The sequence below is a fragment of the Echeneis naucrates genome, chromosome 17 (genome assembly GCF_900963305.1).
Source record: "Echeneis naucrates chromosome 17, fEcheNa1.1, whole genome shotgun sequence".
Lineage (NCBI taxonomy): Eukaryota > Metazoa > Chordata > Actinopteri > Carangiformes > Echeneidae > Echeneis > Echeneis naucrates.
Genome location: NC_042527.1, coordinates 17,731,627 through 17,741,872, shown reverse-complemented (window position 1 = coordinate 17,741,872; position 10,246 = coordinate 17,731,627).

Genomic DNA, 10,246 nt, shown 5'->3' with positions numbered 1-10,246 from the left:
TCCCTCCACCTTAACCCTAACCTTACAGGGGACAGGCTCAGTGCCTCCACCTTAACCCTAACCCTACAGGGGACAGGCTCAGTCCCTCCACCTTAACCCTAACCCTACAGAGGACAGGCTCAGTCCCTCCACCCTAACAGGGGACAGACTCAGACCCTCCACCCTACAGGGGATAGGCTCAGTCCCTCCACCCTAACAGAGGACAGGCTCAGTCCCTCCACCCTACAGGGGACAGACTCGGTCCCTCCACCCTAACAGGGGACAGACTCAGTCCCTCCACCTTAACCCTAACCCTACAGAGGACAGGCTCAGACCCTCCACCCTACAGAGGACAGGCTCAGTCTCTCCACCCTACAAGGGACAGACTCGGTCCCTCCACCCTAACAGAGGACAGGCTCAGTCTCTCCACCCTACAGGGGACAGACTCGGTCCCTCCACCCTAACAGGGGACAGACTCAGTCCCTCCATCCGACAGGGGACAGGCTCAGTCCCTCCACCCTAACAGGGGACAGGCTCAGTCCCTCCACCCTAACAGAGGACAGGCTCAGTCTCTCCACCCTACAGGGGACAGACTCGGTCCCTCCACCCTAACAGGGGACAGACTCAGTCCCTCCATCCGACAGGGGACAGGCTCAGTCCCTCCACCCTAACAGAGGACAGGCTCAGTCCCTCCACCTTAACCCTAACCTTACAGGGGACAGGCTCAGTGCCTCCACCTTAACCCTAACCCTACAGGGGACAGGCTCAGTCCCTCCACCTTAACCCTAACCCTACAGAGGACAGGCTCAGTCCCTCCACCCTAACAGGGGACAGACTCAGACCCTCCACCCTACAGGGGATAGGCTCAGTCCCTCCACCCTAACAGAGGACAGGCTCAGTCCCTCCACCCTACAGGGGACAGACTCGGTCCCTCCACCCTAACAGGGGACAGACTCAGTCCCTCCACCTTAACCCTAACCCTACAGAGGACAGGCTCAGACCCTCCACCCTACAGAGGACAGGCTCAGTCTCTCCACCCTACAAGGGACAGACTCGGTCCCTCCACCCTAACAGAGGACAGGCTCAGTCTCTCCACCCTACAGGGGACAGACTCGGTCCCTCCACCCTAACAGGGGACAGACTCAGTCCCTCCATCCGACAGGGGACAGGCTCAGTCCCTCCACCCTAACAGGGGACAGGCTCAGTCCCTCCACCCTAACAGAGGACAGGCTCAGTCTCTCCACCCTACAGGGGACAGACTCGGTCCCTCCACCCTAACAGGGGACAGACTCAGTCCCTCCATCCGACAGGGGACAGGCTCAGTCCCTCCACCCTAACCTTCAGCGTCAGCAGCAATCCAGCCATGAAATAGAAGTCACAGCCAAGTCTGTCCTCCTGAAGCAAAGTGGAACAGGGACGGTTTTATTTCGCTTTGAAGTGACTCCATGAAATTTTCAGAGGTGAACTTTGGGATTTTTTTCAGCCAACATTGCTCAAACAAAAGGAAAAGGTTCCTCCATTGGGGTCAATTTTGAGCTGTGGAGTAACATTTAGTGTGTTTAGTGTATTAGTTATTAGAGTCGCAAATTTGTTTCGGGTTGTTTTTATTATTATTTATTTATATGAAGAAAACTACGAGCCTGAATAAGACCAGGCGTTTTTTTTATTTTATTCACAAATCGTTCTATCTTACAGTTTTTATTTCCTCTCTGACCTTTGAAGGCTTTAACAGAGTTTTTGCATTGACTTTGTCCTATCTGAAATCAGTCAGTCAGTCAGTGGACACAACGGCACTGCTCAGCTCATTTTCTCTGCTCCATTTGTGCCTTTGCATGATGTTTGATATTGGTTGGTTTATGAATATTGGTTATCCACTACTTTTTAGGATATTTTAAACGTTAGGGGTGTCAGTATACCTTTCTTTGTCTTCTGTGTGACCTACTTTCCCTCCCCCACCAGCTCACCTGCTGCTCATCATGCTGATTACCAAAAACCGCCTCCTGCAGCATAAATATCTGTCCGTCCCCTCTGGTTCTTTCCTGTCAGCCAACATTAGCGAACCAGAGCTCTGCTGCTCAGCCTCTAAGCCACAGTCTGTTTTTTTTTTTTCCTGGCATGGCGACCAAAGAAAACAAGTCCCGTTCTCTGTCTTACCTTTCTGTCTCCTGCAGTCTACACAGGGAGTAAATTATCTGCTCCAACCATCCTGATTCCTCTTTTTGATCCTGAACCAGATACAGAATCAGAGCAGTTAAAGGAACGTACACCTCTCTGGCAAATATCGCCTAAGTGTTTGCGTTACTTCTGTCTGAAGGTGGGAAAGAGGGAGCGATGAGGAGGAAGATCGAAGGATGAATCATTGATGCCGCCAAACTGCATGCTGCATGCTGGGAGCTGCTGATGGCTCAGAGTGGGTCGGAGGGTGGAGAGGGAGACGCTCCGCTTTTTACTTCCATCCGCCCCGAGAGAAACCACCACTGCTGAATAATTTACAGCAGCCCCGAAGAGACACAAACAGACAGCACACACCCTAACCCTCCACCCTACAGGGGACAGACTCTGTCCCTCCACCCTAACAGGGGACAGGCTCGGTCCCTCCACCCTACAGGGGACAGACTCAGTCACTCCACCCTAACAAAGGACAGGATCAGTCCCTCCACCTTAACCCTAACAGGGGACAGACTCAGTCCCTCCATCTGACAGGGGACAGGCTCAGTCCCTCCACCTCAACCCTAACACTACAGAGGACAGGCTCAGTCCCTCCACCCTAACCCTACAGGGGACAGGCTCGGTCCCTCCACCCTACAGGGGACGGGCTCGGTCCCTCCACCTTAACCCTAACAGGGGACGGGCTCGGTCCCTCCACCCTACAGGGGACAGACTCAGTCACTCCACCCTAACAAAGGACAGGATCAGTCCCTCCACCTTAACCCTAACAGGGGACAGACTCAGTCCCTCCATCTGACAGGGGACAGGCTCAGTCCCTCCACCTCAACCCTAACACTACAGAGGACAGGCTCAGTCCCTCCACCCTACAGGGGACAGGCTCGGTCCCTCCACCCTACAGGGGACAGGCTCGGTCCCTCCACCCTACAGGGGACGGGCTCGGTCCCTCCACCTTAACCCTAACAGGGGACAGGCTCGGTCCCTCCACCCTACAGGGGACGGGCTCAGACCCTCCATCCAACAGGGGACAGGCTCAGTCCCTCCACCTTAACCCTACAGGGAAGCTCAGTCCCTCCACCCTAACAGAGGACAGGCTCAGTCCCTCCACCCTACAGGGGACGGGCTCAGACCCTCCATCCGACAGGGGACAGGCTCAGTCCCTCCACCCTAACAGAGGACAGGCTCAGTCCCTCCACCTTAACCCTACAGGGAAGCTCAGTCCCTCCACCCTAACAGAGGACAGGCTCAGTCCCTCCACCTTAAACCTAACAGAGGACAGGCTCAGTCCCTCCACCTTAACCCTACAGGGAAGCTCAGTCCCTCCACCCTAACAGAGGACAGGCTCAGTCCCTCCACCTTAAACCTAACAGAGGACAGGCTCAGTCCCTCCACCTTAACCCTAACCCTACAGAGGACAGGCTCAGTCCCTCCACCTTAAACCTAACAGAGGACAGGCTCAGTCCCCCCACCTTACAGGGGACAGGCTCAGTCCCTCCACCCTAACAGGGGACAGGCTCAGTCCCTCCATCTTAACCCTAACCTTAGAGGGGACAGGCTCAGTGCCTCCACCTTAAACCTAACAGAGGACAGGCTCAGTCCCTCCACCCTACAGGGGACGGGCTCAGACCCTCCATCCGACAGGGGACAGGCTCAGTCCCTCCACCCTAACAGAGGACAGGCTCAGTCCCTCCACCTTAACCCTAACCCTACAGGGGACAGACTCAGTCCCTCCACCCTAACCCTGCAGGGAAGCACAGTCCCTCCACCCTAACAGAGGACAGGCTCGGCCCCTCCACCTTAACCCTAACAGGGGACAGGCTCGGTCCCTCCACCCTACAGGGGACGGGCTCGGTCCCTCCACCCTACAGGGGACGGGCTCAGACCCTCCATCCAACAGGGGACAGGCTCAGTCCCTCCACCTTAACCCTACAGGGAAGCTCAGTCCCTCCACCCTAACAGAGGACAGGCTCAGTCCCTCCACCTTAAACCTAACAGAGGACAGGCTCAGTCCCTCCACCCTAACAGAGGACAGGCTCAGTCCCTCAACCTTAAACCTAACAGGGGACAGGCTCAGTGCCTCCACCTTAAACCTAACAGAGGACAGGCTCAGTCCCTCCACCCTAACAGGGGACAGGCTCAGTCCCTCCACCCTACAGAGGACAGGCTCAGTCCCTCCACCCTAACAAAGGACAGGCTCAGTCCCTCCACCTTAACCCTAACAGGGGACAGACTCAGACCCTCCACCCTACAGGGGACAGGCTCAGTCCCTCCACCCTAACAGAGGACAGGCTCAGTCCCTCCACCTTAACCCTAACCTTACAGGGGACAGGCTCAGTGCCTCCACCTTAACCCTAACCCTACAGGGGACAGGCTCAGTCCCTCCACCTTAACCCTAACCCTACAGAGGACAGGCTCAGTCCCTCCACCCTAACAGGGGACAGACTCAGACCCTCCACCCTAACAGAGGACAGGCTCAGTCCCTCCACCCTACAGGGGACAGACTCGGTCCCTCCACCCTAACAGGGGACAGACTCAGTCCCTCCACCTTAACCCTAACCCTACAGAGGACAGGCTCAGACCCTCCACCCTACAGAGGACAGGCTCAGTCTCTCCACCCTACAAGGGACAGACTCGGTCCCTCCACCCTAACAGAGGACAGGCTCAGTCTCTCCACCCTACAGGGGACAGACTCGGTCCCTCCACCCTAACAGGGGACAGACTCAGTCCCTCCATCCGACAGGGGACAGGCTCAGTCCCTCCACCCTAACAGGGGACAGGCTCAGTCCCTCCACCCTAACAGAGGACAGGCTCAGTCTCTCCACCCTACAGGGGACAGACTCGGTCCCTCCACCCTAACAGGGGACAGACTCAGTCCCCTGTTAGGGGGACTAACCTTCAGCGTCAGCAGCAAGCGTCAGCAGCAATCCAGCCATGAAATAGAAGTCACAGCCAAGTCTGTCCTCCTGAAGCAAAGTGGAACAGGGACGGTTTTATTTCGCTTTGAAGTGACTCCATGAAATTTTCAGAGGTGAACTTTGGGATTTTTTTCAGCCAACATTGCTCAAACAAAAGGAAAAGGTTCCTCCATTGGGGTCAATTTTGAGCTGTGGAGTAACATTTAGTGTGTTTAGTGTATTAGTTATTAGAGTCGCAAATTTGTTTCGGGTTGTTTTTATTATTATTTATTTATATGAAGAAAACTACGAGCCTGAATAAGACCAGGCGTTTTTTTTATTTTATTCACAAATCGTTCTATCTTACAGTTTTTATTTCCTCTCTGACCTTTGAAGGCTTTAACAGAGTTTTTGCATTGACTTTGTCCTATCTGAAATCAGTCAGTCAGTCAGTGGACACAACGGCACTGCTCAGCTCATTTTCTCTGCTCCATTTGTGCCTTTGCATGATGTTTGATATTGGTTGGTTTATGAATATTGGTTATCCACTACTTTTTAGGATATTTTAAACGTTAGGGGTGTCAGTATACCTTTCTTTGTCTTCTGTGTGACCTACTTTCCCTCCCCCACCAGCTCACCTGCTGCTCATCATGCTGATTACCAAAAACCGCCTCCTGCAGCATAAATATCTGTCCGTCCCCTCTGGTTCTTTCCTGTCAGCCAACATTAGCGAACCAGAGCTCTGCTGCTCAGCCTCTAAGCCACAGTCTGTTTTTTTTTTTTTCCTGGCATGGCGACCAAAGAAAACAAGTCCCGTTCTCTGTCTTACCTTTCTGTCTCCTGCAGTCTACACAGGGAGTAAATTATCTGCTCCAACCATCCTGATTCCTCTTTTTGATCCTGAACCAGATACAGAATCAGAGCAGTTAAAGGAACGTACACCTCTCTGGCAAATATCGCCTTACCTTTTTCCTCCTGTCTCTGATTCTCTCTTTCTCGTTCCTTAACTCACCAGTTTACACCAGAACCTCAGGAAAGCTGAGAGAATCTGAGAATCCGACCGCCCATCTACTCACATTTCAAACGATTCTCCTTATGTTCCGTTTCATTTGCCATAATATCCATTTCAGGAGAGGTTGTGTTCACATAAACGTCCTGGTTAAAAGAAGCATGAAGTCCTGACATCCAATGACGATATTTGTTAAGCTCCCAAGAAGATTTTCAGTTTAATGTTGTCACCTTTTCAGAATATATCATGTCTTTGATTTGGAACAAGCCCAACTGATTCTGCACAGTGACATTAAAATGATTTGTCACAGTTCCTCCCATCGGTGAAAATCACATCACTTTTCAGTCACAAGTCACTTGTTGCATACTCAATTAACTGATAAGAAAAGTAAATCAAATACTACTCTTTTGTCAGGAAATATCTGCTGATCCAGAGAAATTGAGTCTTTGTCAGGACATGCCAGTTATTTAAAAAAAAAAATGAAAGTAAAAGACTTTTTCAGACTTTAACATTGTTATATTTGCAGAACATCAGCAGCAAATAGCTTCGGTTGTTTTGGAAGTAAATTGAATTTGACTTCTCTCAGTATTAAAGCACCTTTTGAAATTATCTTACTTTTCAATAGTTAGTTTGACCGTGATTGAAACAGATAAAAAGAGCCATGTTTTTCTCCCCAGCTGTGATGAATAATGCAGCAGTGACCGTCCCGGCAGCCCTGTTGGACTGTTTAGAGCAGTTTCTTCCAAATCTCGGCGTGTTTGACTGAACAGATGCAACGAGCCTGTAGTTGTTTTTTCTGTTTTGTGGAGTTTTGCAGCTGCTGTCTGAGGACTCAGCTGACAGTCAGAGCTGAACAATCAGTGGAAAAAGTCCAAATATTAAGGGGATCACAGTGCACACCAAAAGAAGGCCACCAGAGAGGGCAGACAGATGTGGCTCCCTTTGCAGATGTGTATTAGTCCAGATGGATGTTTGCGAAGGAGTCTCATATGAAGAGTATCAAGCTGAATGATAGAATACATCCTAAACAAAATATCTTTAAATCTAGATTTTTTTTTCTCCACTCTTGCCCCATAGATTGAATTAATAAAAAACCCTCCAAATTTTTTGGGCCCAGGTTTCTAGATACCTTTAATATGCTTTCTCTATGTTTTAGTAATAAAAACAAAAGAAACAAAAAAATTATAATAATGGTCCAGTCATAGGGCAGCACGGCGGCGTAGTGGTTAGTGCTGTCGGCCCGCAACAAGGTGGTCGCGGGTTCGTTCTCAGCCTTTCTCTGTCTGTGTTTGTGTGTTGGCCCTGTGATGGACTGGAGGCCTGTCCAGGGTGAGCTGGGATTGGCCCCCGTGACCTGGAAACAGATAAGCGGTAGAAGATCCGATCAGAACAAACCATCTACCGCTGTGAGAAATACTGCTGCTGTTAAAATGGCAAAGAAAAACACTGCAGTTTATTCCACCAGCACCACTTACAGGAAAACAATTATTGACTTTTAAAGGAGCTATTTGTTGCACCAGCACAAGAAAAGCACTAATCCCTGATAGCAACTCAATTATTTCATGAACAAATACCTTCAACACCAGTAGAGTACCAAGCAAGAACTAATAAATAGGGCCATATTCTGTGTTTATATGCTGTAATTAAATAAGAGGCTGTCTTTAATGAACCATAATTACAACTTGTAGAAGTTTTTGACCTACTGCTCTCAAAGCCTCAGGAACTCATGACTTCTTTGTCAGTGAATGAGGGGTTGAAACCTTCTGTTGGGACAGTCTGAATCAGTCTGGATTAAGTGCACTCGCTCTCCGTGTGCGTCCCGCTGACAGAATTAAACTTTTGGAGGCTCTGAGACGCCTCCTTCAGCGTGCAATCTGTCAAAACCTGGATCCCGAACCACACGTCTGCAACTGTGTGCAAAGGCCTGGGACGGACAATGAGAGACACAATGGGTCCGACTGTGCCATTAGCTGAGGGGTTGTCATGCCAACATTACAAAAAGCCCCTCTCTCAGCTCAGGCGAAAGGTTTGGCCCGAAGAGAATTCATATTGAGGGAGAGCTGCGCCCAGAGGCCTTTTATTTCCCTTCACTTTCTGCTACATCATTATTCATGTGAGGGAGAAAAAGCCCATCCGAACATCAGAGCAGCGCGGAAACAGTGTGGCACAGGCCGGGTGTCCACTTTTTTCTTTTTTAGCTCCACAACAAATGAACTATTGTATTAGTAAACAGACAGTCCCATCAGGTGGTGGAGTGTGACAATCATTTGAACTAAAGCAGCGGGGCCGTGGAATATCAGAAACTTTATGTCCAGCTGAGAAAGCTTTTAAAGAAAATACAGGACTGTGACATGACGTGTTGAGACATTTCTCAGTCAGTGTTTCCTGGAAGCATTCAGTTCCGTAAAATCGTTGAACTTACAGCATCAACAGTTTTACAGAAAAAGTGAGTCAGTGAGTCATTTTATACAAAATGAAAAAGCGTCAACTACAGTTTAATATGCTGTGAAACATTTTTTTTGTTTTACCCCCAAATATATTTCGGACTATAATGATGTACGTTCACCTAAATGTTGTAGTATTTAGCCTGATAAAGGCTGATTTAATTACTTTATATACGGTTCATAAATTAGCACTTGGGGATCAATAAAGTTTTATCTTATCTTTATTACAATCATCGTTTACTCATTGACTAAATAGTTTCCAGTGTTTATATGAACTAAATAAATGTGATGGAGTAAAGACTACGAGGTTGACCTCGGATTGATTATATCAGATTCTCCTCTTCTACGTGGAAAAATGTCCAACAGACTAAAAGTTCAGTTACACCATCTGTCTGTCTTTTGAAAAGAAAAACAAAAAGATGCCATTCATTTGGTGCCTCCTTGATTCCTCTTTTGTTGGCATAATTTCCTTTGGACGTGCCGGGTCTCCGTCATGGCACACAGACACACATCTTTGTGTCACTCACAGTGGGGATGTATAGCTCTGAGGCTCAGTCTCCGCCTCTCTGAGTTGGTCTGATACCAACTCAAAAAACAATGACGGAGGATTTGGGGCCGTAATCCTCCAGAGATTTGGGCTTGAGAGGAGTTTCAATGATTTCCACACAATAACTCTCTGTGGAAATGGTAAAACGTGCTTTTGTATGTACTCTCATATCTGCATATCTGTATTTTCCTACAAATGTGTGTACATCAAGTACATTGAAATCTGCTGGGTTTGTTTAAAAAAAAAAAAGGCTAACCAGGAAGAGCATAAAACTGCTGCATCATACTTGAATTACAATGTGGGGACCTGCTTTTTAGTCCTTAGTGAGACCAGAGAACAAATAAAAAAACTGTAAATAACGAGCTTCTATATTTTAGACTTGCCTCACAGTGATTGTTGTGTTATTAGTCTTTGTAATGTTGGAGCAGATTATTAATAATTCATTGTCTGATCTGCTGCTGACTGTCACTTCGTCAGATGCTCCGTCAGCGAGGACCAGCTCCATCTTTCAGCCGCCGAGGCTTTAAAGTCAGTCTGTGACATTCGATCTCTGTAATTCAGTTACCAACAGGAAACTACTGTCTGTGTCAGACTGCAAGCTGAGGCCGATATTTAAATGTACGCAGAAGGAAAAGTTCAATAAATTGCTGTCTGACAGCTGTGTTCTCCTTTTGCTAAGATGGGTGTGATGCTGAAGTTGGGATATCAGATCTTTTCCCAATTTTTTAAGACAAAAATTCATAACCAAAACACACAATAATAATAATAATAATAACAACAACAACACTAACAGTAAGTTTGTGACAGCTTTGAACCTGTCGTACACACCAAAATAACTACATTTATGTTTGAAGCGCAGCCAGAATAAGTATTTGAGAATAACATTTACTAAGTACATATTGTTAGTGGATGAAGTTATCTACTATGTTTAAAATAAATAAATGGGATTTTTTTTAAGGGATGTAAACGTGAGAGATTTTACTTTCTCAGATTGTTTGATTTTTATCGAACACAAATACAAAGAAATCTTTGAGCTAAAACTTTTTTATTATTTTTATTTTTTTTTTTTATTAATGTTTGCAGACTGCTTTTGGAAGAAGATGGAGGAGGAGATGGATGATGGGGGGTGGGTGGGGGGGGGGGGTGAAGAGGTTGCCATGGTAACCACTTCCCTGGTGCTAGGGGTGATGATGTAACGCTGCCCATC